The 14,686-nt window shown below is 43.3% G+C and overlaps 1 long non-coding RNA gene across 1 annotated transcript in view; it reads left to right on the top strand.

The window, feature by feature from the left end:
• The window catches only part of LOC131490290 (uncharacterized), a 57,188-nt gene extending 46,698 nt beyond the window's left edge, over nucleotides 1-10,490 (top strand). Inside the window, exon 3 of the long non-coding RNA XR_009251023.1 lies at nucleotides 9,895-10,490. This is a non-coding gene — a long non-coding RNA (uncharacterized LOC131490290). The remainder of the gene's footprint in view (nucleotides 1-9,894) is intronic.
• Nucleotides 10,491-14,686: the final 4,196 nt, after the last annotated feature.

Here is a 14,686-nt window from a genome sequence, read left to right as displayed (position 1 = left end):
TATTTTTGAGAGGAAGAGGGGGCGGGGAGAGAGAGAATGAGACAGAGGATCTGAAGAGACCTCTGTGCTGACAGCAGAGAGCCTGATGAGGGGCTCAAAGTCACAAATCATGAGATCATGACCTGAGCCAAAGTTGGATGTAACTGACTGAGCCACCCAGATGCCCCAAGAAAAAATTCGTAAATTTTTTAAAATGTTCTTATTTACTTTTGAGAGACAGAGAAAGACAGAGTGTGTGTATGGGGGGGGGGGGGCGTTGCAGAGAGAGAGAGGGAGACAGAATATGAGGCAGGCTCCAGACTCTGAGCTGTCAGCACAGAGCCCGACATGGGGCTTGAACTCAAGGACCGTGAGATCATGACCAGAGCTGAAGTTGGATGCTTAACCAACTGAGCCACCTAGGCGCCCCTCCAAGAAAAAATTCTTAGAGCTACCAAATTTAATCCAGTTTAACAAATAGTTGATGAATAACTACCTATGTGCAAATAACAATAATAATAATAATACTGAGATGTATATAGCATACTGGGAATAAATGCTGGACAGGGCAGAATATTTTGCTGGGGAAGGCAGATAAAAATATACAAGTGAATAAACAATATGTTTATGAGTGCTAGGAAGAAAATAAAGCACAATAGCAAACTGAAAGAGAGTGGGTGGAGCCTTGCTTTGAGAAGGTGACACTTGAGACTTGGATAGAGAGAAGGCACCAGTCATGTGGCTATCCAGGGAAGAGCTATCTGCACAGAAGGCATAGCATGTGCAAAATCCCTGAGGCAGGAACACACTTGGTGTGTTCGAGGCAATGATTAGTGTGATGGAGGCTTAGTGAGCAAGGAAGGGGTCATGGTGCCAGGTCATGTGTGGCCTTTTGCCATGGGTTAAAGGTTTATACTTTATTCCAAGAACATTAATGGGGTTTTAACATTAATGGGCCTGATTTGTGTGTTTTTTGTTTCTGGTTTTTTTTTTAAATCACTGGCTGCAGTTTGGAGAATGGATTCTAGAGAAAAAACAGGGATGCCTCTCAGGCCATGAAGCAGGAGCCCCAGTGAGATATGATGGTGGTTTAAACTAGGATAGAATTGGATGTATTTGGGATTGAGATGAAAGGATGACTTTTCAGATGGATTGAACACGAGGAGGCCGGGAAAAGAGAAATGAAGATTTATTAGAGAATTCAACAAATATTGATTTAACACCAGCTATGTGCCAGGTGCTCTTCTAGGCTCTGGCGACAGAGTAGTGCACAAAATAGATCAAGTCCCTGCTCTCCCAGATCTTACACTCTAGTGGAGAGAAACAGATAGTAATAAACCACATATTTATTTAGGTGGGGATAGTGAAGAAAAGCAAAGCATTGTGAAGGGATAAAGAGGGACTTGGATGGCTAGTTTTAGATAAGATAATCAGGGAGTTTTCTTTGATGGGATGACATTTGAGCAAAGAAGTGAGGAAGTAAGCCACGCAGATATCTGAGGCAAGGGTGCCCCAGGAAGAGAAAACAGTGAGTGTAGAGGCCGTGGGGTGGAACTCACAAACCATGTGAGGGGCATGCTGGAGGGCAGCTCTTAGGCACTGTGGTGGGAGGGGTGTGGACAGGGAGGAAGTGGGAGGAGATGAGGTCATGGAGAAGTCGGTGGGTGGGCAAATCACAGGCTAAGATCAGGACTTTGACACGATGATTTTGAGGCGGAAAGCCATCGGAGAATTTTGAATAGAGGAAGAGAAGTAGGAAGACCAGCTAGAAGACAATAGCCTTAGCAAGATATGGTGGTTTTATTTTAGCCACTGATTGGATGTTGGTGCCATTATTGAGAAGGAGAAGACAGAGGAAGAAATATGGGAGGGGAAATCAAAGTGCTGTTGAGGATGGGTTAACTTTGAAATGCCTCTCAGACATAAAATTAGAGATATCAAGTAAATAGGTGGATATTGAGTCCAGAACTCAGGAGAAGGGTCAGGATCTGAGATAGAAATTTGGAGCTGTCAGCCTCGGCATGGTGTCTGGTGTCTCAGGACTAGAGGCACTCACCCAGTTGGAGAAAAGAGCCGAGGTGTGGCCCTGGGGCTCTCCTCCTTGTAGAAAGTAGCAGATGGGAAGGAGATTGAGAAGGAGTGGCCTGTGAGGTTGGATGAGAATCAGAAGAGTTTAGTGTTACAGAAGCCGAGATAAGAAAATGTTTCAAATTAGAGAATTTAACCGTGTCAGATGCTGCCAAGAGTCGAGGAGGAAGACCGAAATGTGGCCCTTGGATTTGACCATGTGACATCACTGGTGACTTAGCCAGGTAGGAATGAGCTCAGGAGATGAGGTGGACACGGGATAATGAACAACTCTTAAGACAAATTTTGCAGGAAGGAAAACATAGAAAGGTGAGAGTAACTGGAGGGAAATGCAATTTCTATGGGTCAAGATCTGATTTTTCCTCTGATCTCTCAAAGGTGCTAGGAGAAGGCATCACCTAGACTAATTTGTACCGGACTGATGGCTTCACGTGCTATTTATTTTGTATAATTTGCATTTTAAAAGGAGGAACTTTACATTTCATGCAGTAGATAGTCTGATATATGTTGGGTAACTAGAAAGAATATTCTAGCTACGACTAGCTCTGGACTGTGTGTGTGTGTGTGTGTGTGCGCGCGTACATGCATTGTCTTCAAATCTGGTGAGCTGGAAATCTTCCTGACAATCTGTTAGGCATCAGGGATTTTTATCTCCAGATGGGTGCTCCATTTTTCTTTTTGATAACCCTTTACTAATGAAGAGCCAGGGATGGGAGTTCCATTTACAAATGGTGAATCATTAGAAACAGATTTGTAGGTGGAGAAGGCTCTTCCAGCAGCAGAGCCTCACTTCTGAGGCATGCCGTCAGTTCCCTGCACAAATGGGCCCTGGGAGCAGATCTATGGGAGGGGAGACAACTCTTTACACATGTGCCCTCCCACACCGCTGCTCCAACCACAAGCCTTCATCAGAAAGCCTGAGGCCAAAAGGACAAGCGCTCCATTTAGGGATCACCTTCCAAGTCTCTGCCCCACCTCTCCTCTCTCCCTCCTTCCTCTGCAGCGTTCTGGGAGGCTGAACATTTCCTTGCACGGCACCGTGCAGCGGTGAAGCAGTGGCCTCCTCTTTCAGCTCCCTTGGCCCGCCTCTGAGCTTCTTTTCATCTTGGCCTTTATGGAGAGAGTGTGCTGCCCTTCCTTCTCTGCCCAGTCTGTAAGTGGATGTGCCCCTGCTCTGAGAAGGGGTATTTTTCTGTAACTCGGAGAGTGGAGATACCTCTAGGACCCCCGGTGGAAGGCAAGCCGGGCCAGTGGACTTTCACCAGGAAAGAAGAGTCACATTCTAGAATTGACCATTAGAGTCCTTCCCAAGTCCTAGCCCCTCATTCCTGTGACATTTTGATGAATTATTTCAGTCTGCTCAGCCTTCTCCTTCTAAACGCCCATGACCTGGTCCTCCTTCCTTGTTGTCACTTTCCATCTGACCTCCAGAGGGTGGTTCTAGAACTTCAGCCATTCATGTACCTCCTTTGTGATTTTTTTGGCCATAGGTATGTGCCACCGATGCTATTATTTACCTAAAAGTTTTCTTTAAATCAACTCATCATTTTATTTAAATATTTTTTGATAAGGAAATTTTGTTACTACATAGGTAGAAATTCAGGGTAAATAAAAAATAAATGCAAATGAAACACCAAATCTATGTTATCAAATTCTAGTTGTATGCTTATTTACTAAGGGGTATGAGCTTGCTTTGTCTTTTTCCCTGGAAGGGAGATTATCAAATATTAGAGTTATTAGAGACATAACAGCACCAAGCTGAGACTTTCTCCTTGACACAGTCTGACATATTGAAAGAGAAATGCTGTTTACACAGCACTGCGAATGTACTAGAAGCCACCAAACTGTACATATTAAAATGGTTAAAATATTAGACACTTCTCTAAAGAAGACATCCAGATGGCCAACAGGCACATGAAAAGATGCTCGTCACTCCTCATCAGGGAAATACAAATCAAAACCACACTGAGATACCACCTCATGCCAGAGTGGCTAAAATGAATAAATCAGGAGACTATAGATGCTGGAGAGGATGTGGAGAAACGGGAACCCTCTTGCATTGTTGGTGGGGATGCAAACTGGTGCAGCCGCTCTAGAAAACAGTGTGGAGGTTCCTCAAAAAATTAAAAATAGATCTACCCTATGACCCAGCAATAGCACTGCTAGGAATTTACCCAAGGGATACAGGAGTGCTGATGCATAGGGGCACTTGTACCCCAATGTTTATAGCAGCACTTTCAACAATAGCCAAATTATGGAAAGAGCCTAAATGTCCATCAACTGATGAATGGATAAAGAAGTTGTTTATATATACAATGGAATACTACTAGGCAATGAGAAAGAATGAAATCTGGCCTTTTGTAGCAACGTGGATGGAACTGGAGCGTGTGATGCTAAGTGAAATAAGTCATACAGAGAAAGATACCATATGTTTTCACTCTTATGTGGATCCTGAGAAACTTAACAGAAGACCATGGGGGAGGGGAAGGGGGAAAAAAAAAGAGAGGGAGAGAGCCAAACCATAAGAGACTCTTAAAAACTGAGAATAAACTGAGGGTTGATGGGGAGTGGGGCGGGGGGGGTAGGAGGGAGGGGAGGGTGGGTGATGGGTATTGAGGAGGGCACCTGTTGGGAGCAGCACTGGGTGTTGTATGGAAACCAATTTGACAATAAATTTCATATTAAAAACAACAAAATAAAATGGTTAAAATAGTCTATGTCAGGTGAATTTTACCTCAACTGAGAAAACAGAAGAGAAATAGAATAATTTTAATTCAGTGATATAATATCTTATTATAGTACCGCTTAAAATCGTTTGTCCCTCATTTTGGTGAAACACTGCACCAGGAAAGCTGTAATGCTGAGAGCCTCATGGTTCAGTCTCAGAGTAGTTCTGCTGTCTGAGGAGCACAGCTTGGGAGTCTGAAGTCTAAAGCAGTTTTAAAATAAGCCAGTACATTCACTTGAATTTCTTGAATAATGGAAAGTAACACATAGAGAAATACTCTTTTATTTATTTATTTCCTTTCCACTTCTGAAAACTATAGTATGTTTGAACTTGAATAATTTACTTTTCGGAACTTAAATTTCTTTATCTGTGAAATAGAGATAATGCTATCCATCTTACAGTGTTGCTGTGAAGAGAACCTGGGAAATTCATGGAAGAGCCTAGAAAAGTCCCTGGGACAAATCTTCATTCTTTTCCCTACTCCCAACTCAGTTGAAGAATAGTAGGGAGGCAAATTTATATGGATGCTCTATGAGTGATTTGATACTGATGTGTTGATGATTTGCTAGAAATCCTTATAATCCAAACCTGGAGTAACGTAGAGAGTCTGGAAAATAGTCACTATTAAGTACTTAGCCAGTGCCAAAAAAAAAAAAAAAAAATCAGACTATTCTAATTTCATTTTCAGAACCATTGATTGTTGAAATATATCTCATCATTTGCATTAAGAAGTATTAAATCACTATTTGTATCCCTGTTGAGTTTCTATAGAATTCTCTTCTAGTACAGTTTTATATGTTGGGACTTCGCCAACCTGGTTTAATTAATTAATCTTCAAATCAATCCAAAGCATATTAAGAACATTTATGGGATTTCCTTATGAAATATCATCACTTCTGGTTCACCCGCATTTTGCTGTTTTTGGTCATCGTTATTTGTATTGTTGCGTTTGGCAGGAATCCTGGAAATACAATTTACTTTATGCTAAAACCATGTCTAAGGAAAGACTGTGAGTCCACTGTGGAGTGAAATATGCCTACACTCCCTGCATTGTGTTCTCGGTCTTGGCCATACATCAAACTAGCAATGATGTATTCTTTCAAACTTTAGAACTTGAGTGTGGGAGGTAGGGAACTTTCAGATGCCACAAAACACACTCTAAAAAGCATTTCAGAACCAATCTTCTCTAGGAAGAGAAAGACAATTAAATTCTCCAATCTTTTTAACCAAATAAATAAATAAATACGGTAAAAAAAAAAAAAAAGGCACTAGCATGGGAAAAAAAGGAGGGAGTACTGTTGATATAGGCTTCTCATGGCATTTGAAAAGATGAGCAAGGTCTCATTTTGTATGCTGGAGGCATAGTTTGGCTCGTGGAGTAACTAAAGCCATATGAAGTGTTTTGTGATGGGTGTTGCAGTTCATTAAATATTCACTTACAAGGAGGATCTTTTAACACCGTAATTCTTAAGGTAGGCATTTTCCTCCTCAAAGTCCAGAAGGCTGCAGGCTCTAGAATGAGAATCAGATGCCAGGCAAATTAAAGAGAGCTGGAGTTTCCTCTTGCAGGTTCTTTGTGTTTTTGGTGGGTGAAATTACTTGGGGAGCATCCTGTGTAAATCCTTCACTCTCAGTGCTCGTCCCAATAAGTGCCCTCCTCAATGCCCATCACCCATTTTCCCTTCCCCCCTGCCTCCTTCCCCATCAACCCTCAGTTTGTTCTCTGTATTTAAGAGTCTGGGTGTTGTATGTAAGTGATGAATCATGGGAATCTACTCCCGAAGCCAAGAGTACACTGTATACTCTGTATGTTAGCTAACTTGACAATAAATTATATTTAAACCCTTAAAAAAAAAAAAGAATGCTTATCTAATTAATCAATGTCAAAAGAGCAAAAATTATGTGAAAAATTGTTTGTAAAACATTTTGTAATTTTGATTAAATGAAAGTAAGAGAATAAATTTTTTTAAGTAAAATAAAATCCTTCACCCCCATGCACTGAGCACAGCCCTTCACATCTTTTTTGAAAAGAACCATCTAAACATCTAAATCTTAAAAATTAAGGTGTGGTTGGGGCGACTGGGTGGTTCAGTCAGTTAAGTGTCTGACTTCAGCTCAGGTCATGATCTCACGGCTGGTGAGTTCGAGCCCCGCGTCGGGCTCTGTGCTGACAGCTCGGAGCCTGGAGCCTGCTTCGGATTCTGTGTCTCCCTGTCTCTCTGCCCCTAACCCACTCACATTCTATCTCTGTCTCTCTCAAAAATAAATATTAAAAAAAATTAAAAAAAGATTAAGGTGTGGATATATACATATTTAGGGCTGATAGTAAATGTCCCCCTTGACTCACCATGGTTTTCTTTTTAATTTATTTTGAGAGAGAGAGAGAGAGAGACAGAGTACGGGTGGAGGAGGAGCAGAGGGAGGGAGAGAGAGAGAATCCCAAGTGGGCTCTGTGCTGTCAGCACAGAGCCTGATGCAGGGCTTGAACCCATGAACCGTGAGATCACGACCTGAGCAGAAACCAAGAGTGAGATGCTTAACCGTCTGAGCCACCCAGGTGCCCCTGATTCACCTTTATTGATCAATACCCCAGGTTTGGTCTACATGCACACACAGTCCAACTGTGCTTGACTTTGTCACCAGTCACCTAAACTGACTATACCTTTGGGAAATTTGAGCTTTTCAGAGAGGCCTGGCTAAGGATTGTGGTTCTCTGGACTAATACCAGCTATAGGAAGCCAAGAGGATTTTTTCTGAATGCAGTTAATTAATTCTGAAACGACTTCTCACAGAGTTCCCTGACATCCAGTGGAATTGGACAGCTCTGAGTTTTAATCTCTTGTGAGTGTTGTGAAATCATCGTGTTATATAAGCAAGCAATCATCTCGCCAGGTTTGGGGCTCACCTTGTTGACAGGTCTGAGACAGTAGCTCAGTGTGAGTGCTGGGGCAGGGCTCCCCACCCCCACAGGGTGCAAGATCACATTCTTTTAGACAAACACTACTCACTTTCTTTTGGTGCAAAAAGTCTGTGTGTAATTAAGCAGATTCGAGGCTCTTGGTGGTGTAGTAAAGCGGAACAAAGCACTATCCATGATGGGTGAGACAGGTGTTGGCTTCCTCCTCCTTTGTTTGGGCATTGCTGCTCCTTGTGAGAGTGTCCCTCTGAGAGAAGACAAGCACAACAGAAAAGTCAGGGGCCAGGCCCTAATCCCTACTGAGGCTCAGTGTTGAGTCTCAGCAATTCCTGTGTACCACTCTTCCCCCATTCGTTCCCAACAAGTCTGGGTAAGCTGTCAATCCTCTCAGGAAGCCCTCCCAGGAAGAACCTAGGTTTATTTGCCTTTGGTGCAACCTTGTGGTCCTTTTCTGTCTTCTTGCGACTTTTGATTACTTTCTCTTCATCCTCAGGCATTTTTTGTTCTTAGTTCCTTTTGCCTCCTCTCCTCTAAAACAGACTTTTTGGCAAAGGCTCTGATAAACACATTTGCACTGAGGTGTAAATGGCTGATAAAAGATGTGTTTCTTCTCCCAGGAGTATTTGCATTGGAGCAAAGACATAAATTTTGAAGGGTGGAATTTCAGATCAGCAAGCCAGGTGGAAGAGGGCTTTAGGAGTGAGGAATCTTCCTGCGGCCACCCTAGGCCTGCTCCTGAAGACAGCCCTGCTCCAAGGTAGCCAGCAGCTGGTGATGGGAGGCCCAGGCTGCTGGCCGTGGGAGGGACTGGTCCCATCGCTGAGACTCTGGCCTTGCTCCATGATTGGAGTTTGAAGTCGTGGGGCCCTGTCTGCAAATCTTGAGCAACAGCCTTGCTTATCCCAGAGGAATGTTTGGAAACACTAATAATATTACATTGGTGGTAAGTGTTTCACCATCTTACTGTTCTCTTCAGCTGATGCCATAGACACCTCTCAGTTTTAAGGATTCTTGCTTGAACTTGCCTTTTTGTGAAATATCCAAAGTTCCCACGTAGAGGTTCGCTCCTGCTGATAGAAACCGGTTAGTTTCATCATTCCTCAGCTTGTCTAAATCAGAAGTGTTTTTGATATTCACATGCTGACCTTTGGGCAAATGAAAAATCGTTACATTGCAGGGAAATTCCTCCAGGCTTGGAGCATATGCTGATGAGCGCATGGCTGCAGAATGGGATCCCTGGGGCTGATGTCAAGACAGGGAACACCAGCCTGGGGCACAGTCCTGCCCCTCCCTCGGAGTTCTCCTAATAGACTCGTGAGCCAGTCTGTTCCCTTGTGCTTGACCTGAGATTGCTCTCAGAACACCCCCTGGCCCATTTTTAAAAATCATTCAGCTCCATGTAACTAAAAGCAAGGAATACTGGTTAACATTTTTTTCCCCTTAAAAAACAATTCATATGTTTGAGAGACTAGTTTTAGCTTCTGTTTTGTCCCAGTGAGTTGAAATTTCACTGTGCATTTCCCCTCCTTGATGCTTAGGAATAAATCAGAACTATGCCTTTTGTCTTTACAGCCCAAGTTCCTTAAGGACAGTGGCTGAATCTTACGTACCTTTTCTTCCCTCCAGGGCCCTATGTAGAGTAAATGCCTATCAAAACTTGTGAGGTGGAAAATGAATAAAGATACTTATTCCTCACCCTACTTTTGGGAGTAAACATCCTTCATTTCCTCGCTGTTTTGTCTATAGCACTCTAAACATCCTATATGGCCATCATAATACTGTTTATGCTACAACACAGATGAGCCTCAGAAACTTACAAACTGATGCTCACTGAAAGCAGCCAGTCCTAGAAGACCACATATTGGATAATTCCATTTGTATGAAATGTCCAGAACAGGAAAATCTATAGAGACAGAAAATAGATTAGCTGTTACACAGGGCTGAGACAGGAGGGGAAGGGGTGTCGTGATTGGAAGTTTCCTTTTGGGGTGATGAAAAATGTTCTAACATTGATATTACGATGATGATTCATTAAGTCTATAAATATACACTGGGTGGTACACTTTAATGTTATGGTATGTAAGTTACATGCCAATAAAGGTTTTGGAAAGGAAGAGACTATGGTTTTGGGTGAAATGGAGAGAAAAGGAGAGATCTTGACTTGGGCTCTACCTTTTTACAGGTGAGGAAAAAAGAAAGAGCAGATCTTAGAATTTTACAGACACAGAAAGTATTTTTGTGTGGAGGTGAAAATGAAGACAAAATAATCCTCTTTGGGAATAAAAAGGGAACTGAGGCAAGCAGGCAAGAAGCTTGTGGTGGACACACCCTAAGGTGATCCTTAATGACCTGACTTGTAGAATTCTCTTCTCCGGAATGTGGGTGACACCTGTGACCTTCCTCTAACCAGTAGAATATGGTAAAGGTGATGGTACACCATTATGTTCCGTTCTCTAAGACTCCACATTCGCAGACCAGGGTGAGAGGCGCTCCTGCCAGCCTTGAAGAAGCAAGCTGCTGGGACATGGGCTTCCCGTGTAGAAAGCCGCAAAGCGGGGAACCGCAGGGAGAGCCTCTAACCAGGAAGAAACCAGGAGCCCTCTGTCCCGTCTCCATGATGACCTGAAATCCCCCCACAACCACCTGAGCTCCGAAGAAGACCCTGAGATCCAGAAGGGACACAGCTCTGCTAACAGCTTGGCTGCAGCCTAGAGGGATCCTGAGCACAGGACCCAGAAACTGTGAGATAATAAACATGTGTTGTTTCAAGCTACTAAATTTGGTGTAATTTTTTTGTTTTTGTTTTTGTTTTGTTTTGTTTTACAGCAATGAAAAATTAATGCAAAGCTGTGGCAGAAAGAAAAGTGATTTTCAGAATCAGTTTAGTAGAAGGGCTTCTGGAAAAGAAAACTCAGGGTGATATCAAACCTGGGTTAGGAAGGGGGTCTTGCTGTTGACATGTGCAGAAGGCAGTTAAGGTGACCAAAGATCAAATGAATCAGAAAATATGGGCTCCCGTCCACTCAGATTCATGTTGGACATTCACATCTCACAGATGAGTGGAGATGCCTGGAAAAGCAGAAGAATATTAAATATTGACTATCATTTTACTAGTGATAACAATGACAAAAATATATGCGTGTGTGTGTGTGTGTGTGTGTGTATGCATGTTTGCATACCAGGCACTGGGCTGGTTTTATGCATATTTAATTTGTTTGCATACCAGGCACTGGGCTGGTTTTATGCATATTTAATTTTTTTTTTTTTTTTTTGAGAGAGCGTGAGATGGGGAGGGGTAGAGGCAGAGGGAGAGAGAGAATCTTAAGCAGACTCCATGCTCAGTGCAGAGCCCAATGTGGGGCTCGATCTCATGATGAAGAGATCATGACCTGAGCCAAAATCAAGACTCGAACGCTTAACCGACTAAGCCACCCAGGTGCCCATGAGCCACCCAGGTGCCCCAATTATTTCATTTTTAAAGATACAACGTAGGAGAGGTTCTAGTGCTGAATTTGGAACACCAGTTCCAAGTCTGGCTCTGTCAACTTACCAACCACATGACCTTCAGCAAGTCACTTAACACTCTTTCCCCTCAATCTACACATTTGTAAAACAAGCTTAGTAAGACTATCTACCTCACAGAGTTGGTATGAGGACTAAATGAAATAATCCACACACAGCTCCTAGTAACTGTGCCTGGCACATGGTAAGTGCTCAATAACCACTAACTGTTATTGCTGTTACTGCCGCTGTTCAGTATTGTTATATCACATGGTGATTATGTGTACCCCCTCTGCCACTTATCCATTGGGTGACCTTGGGCAAGTGACTTTCTTACCTTCTGTTCCTCTTTTGTGAAACGGGGAAAGGAACAATAGCTTCTTTGTAGGGTTTTGTGGACGATGCTGTGTGCAGAGGTCTGACTGAGGAGATGGTCTTTGTTCCATCCTATCAGGGTAGACGTGCCTGATGCTTCTTGGTGCCAAATAGAACATTATAATCTCTTTCTTTCTTTTTTTTTTTTTAAATTTCTTTAATGTTTATTTATTTATGTGTGTGTGTGTGTGTGAGAGAGAGAGAGAGAGAGAGAGACAGAGCGTGAGCAGGGGAGGGGCAAAGAGAGAGAGGGAGACACAGAATCCGAAGCAGGCTCCAGGCTCTGAGCTGTCAGCACAGAGCCCAACATGGGGCTTGAACCCACTAACTGTGAGATCATGACCTGAGCCAAAGTCAGACAGCCGACTGAGCCACCCAGGTGCTCCTATAATCTCTTTACTCAGTAGTTTTGTCTGCAAGCTTGGGAAAAGGCACCTAGCATGGCAATCAACATGTGTTAACTTTCAGTGAGTGTCAGTTACTGTTCATGATTGCATATAATCCTCACAACCACTCTATCAAATTGGGTTCTTTATTATACCCATTTTACATATGTAAAACTTAGGCTTCAAGAAGGCAACTTGCCTAATGCGAAGCAGGGTCAGAAATGAAAGGCAGACTTACCTGACTCCCAAAGTAAAAATATTTCCGGAAAGCATGTGTTACACAGATAACAGAGGACAAAGACCCTTAATAGGGCCAAGACCAAAATCATACTTTTTTGGGGAGTTGGGGGAAAATGAGGTAGAAAAGGACAAGGGAGAAAAGAAAACACAGGCTAAATGAAACTTCTGGTAAACAAGCCAATGACATCAAGATACATTTAAGTCCACTTGCATATTTTACAAATAGATGTGATTTTTACAGCAACACAGTGACACTGGGTTAGAAGTTCTCATTTCCTGGCTCAGGGGTGGAATGTGTGGACAACCCAAGTGAGCACTTCCACGTCTGACTTCTGTGGGCCGTCATCCGAGACAGACACGATTACAAAATCCCAGTCTGGCTGGGGTTGGTTGGGAGGCAGGAATCCATTGGGCTCTTTCTCCAGCTAAGAGAGGGAAGACTTCAGGCAAATGGGAGGAAGCTGTTCCAGGGCCACACACTCTGACTTCGGGCCAGCTCGTATCCTGGCTTCACTCTTTCAGAATCCCAAGGCCTCCCTTGACAGTACTTTTTACCACCCAAGTATTAGAGTTGCATGGAATAGACCTTCGGGGCAGCCTCAGAGGCTGCAAGATGAATATCGTTTTGCTTGTGCAACCAAGTTACCACCCGAGAGCTGTCTGAGTAGCCGGCCTCGCGAGAGCACTTTTGTAGTATGGCATAGACAGGGTGGCATCCATGACGAAGACGATGATGATGGTGATGATGATAGTGGGCATTTACTGACTTGATGTCAACATGAGGCCTTTCAATGGGTGTTAGGAGCATGGACTTTGGTTACAGATTGATTGTCTAGGTTGCAATTCCAGGTCTGCTGCTTACTAGCTGTGTGACTTGGGGCAAGTTACCTAACTTGTCTCCGTTTCTTCACCTGTAAAGTGGAGACAATCATAGTTCCTACATCATAGGGTTGTTGTAGGATTATATGTTGTCACAGCCAATATGTGTATAAATATACTATATTTATAAATATACAAATATAAATATATAGATATATACTCACATATTATATATATTTACATATTTCTCTGTGTGTGTGTGTGTGTGTGTGTAGTTACAAAGTATATAAAGTACTTACGGTGCTAATGGTCAGGGCAATCATTAGCACTCAGGTGCCTACTAGCAGCGATTGAGGGTTTCTTCTGGGATAAATGTTTAAAGACGTGATCTCATTTAATTTTTACAGCAGCCCTGTGAGGTATCACCTTTACCACGTTACAGATGAAGAAACTGAGGCAGAGAGATGAAGTGATGTGCCGCAGGTCACGTTCTGATGGAGCTAGGACTTAACCCTGGTCTCTGTCTTCAAAGCCTGACATGTACAAGGTTAAGCCATCTCCCCATGGATGTAAGCAAACTACCCACAAATATCCCAGCGCCTGTGTTTCCCTAAGACATCCTTAATTCATATGCCAGAACAGAGGCTTAACTACAGAGCTCTCTATGAACCATACGAATATCTGCATGGTTTTAGCATAAAACGATTTACATCCACTCTGGTAGAAACCAGAATGTTACCCATGATAACTAAAATGCATGCCACTGCATAAGTGGATTTTACAGCCCACAGAAGAAGGTATGTGAGTCTGCTGGGGAGAGAGGAGTCATTTAAATGAGAATTTTTCTCTTTTCTCTCTAATAGTTCACACTCCCCATTTAAGAATAGTGAAAATTATAGCAGGTTGCAACCAGAGAGGACAAAGAATCCAGATTGGAGACTGTGCTTTCCCATACTGAGTATACTTAGTTCTCCAGAGGATGTCACTCGCTGCCACAAGATTTAATTCCTTCAGAAAAGAGATTGGCACCAGTACCAGACCCTATGTTAGGTGCTGAGGGATCAGAGATAAGCAGTCTGGAGTCACACAGGTAAGACAAGCATGACCAATGGAGGGGCTGTGTGTGTAGAACACGGTGGTCTAGAAGTGAGGGAGGGGGAGCATCTCCCTACTGATAGGAATTGTGGGGGGCTTCATGGTGGAGGTGAGCTAGGTCCAATGGATGAATGGGGTCTCACCAGGTAGAAAGTAGGAGAAGGCCTCCCAGATAGAAGATATCTGTATTTGTAAAGGTACGGAGGCATGAACAAGGCTGCATGCTCAGGGAAAGAAGGAAGGTAGATCTGGCTGAAGCAGAGAGTGGAGAGAGAGTAGGAGGAGGGCTGCAGCAGAATATGTAGCTGATAAGGCCAAGGGGCGTCTGACAGGGAAGGGGCTTGTGTTTCCAGGGCTGCAGCTCTGAGAAAGGGTACCATCCACAGGCAGCAACGTGACTGTTCCATGTTTGTAAAGATTGGAAGCAGGAAAGGCCAGAGAAGAGCAACCAGAGAGGAGGCCATTGTGATGTTATGACAGGAGGTGATGACAGATCGAATTAAGAAGTGGCAGTGGGATGGAGGAGAAGGAGAGGATGGCTGTAAGGTCATTGGGATT

The sequence above is a fragment of the Neofelis nebulosa genome, chromosome 11 (assembly GCF_028018385.1).
Source record: "Neofelis nebulosa isolate mNeoNeb1 chromosome 11, mNeoNeb1.pri, whole genome shotgun sequence".
NCBI classification, from domain to species: Eukaryota; Metazoa; Chordata; class Mammalia; order Carnivora; family Felidae; genus Neofelis; species Neofelis nebulosa.
This window is presented reverse-complemented; position numbering and strand designations above follow the sequence as displayed.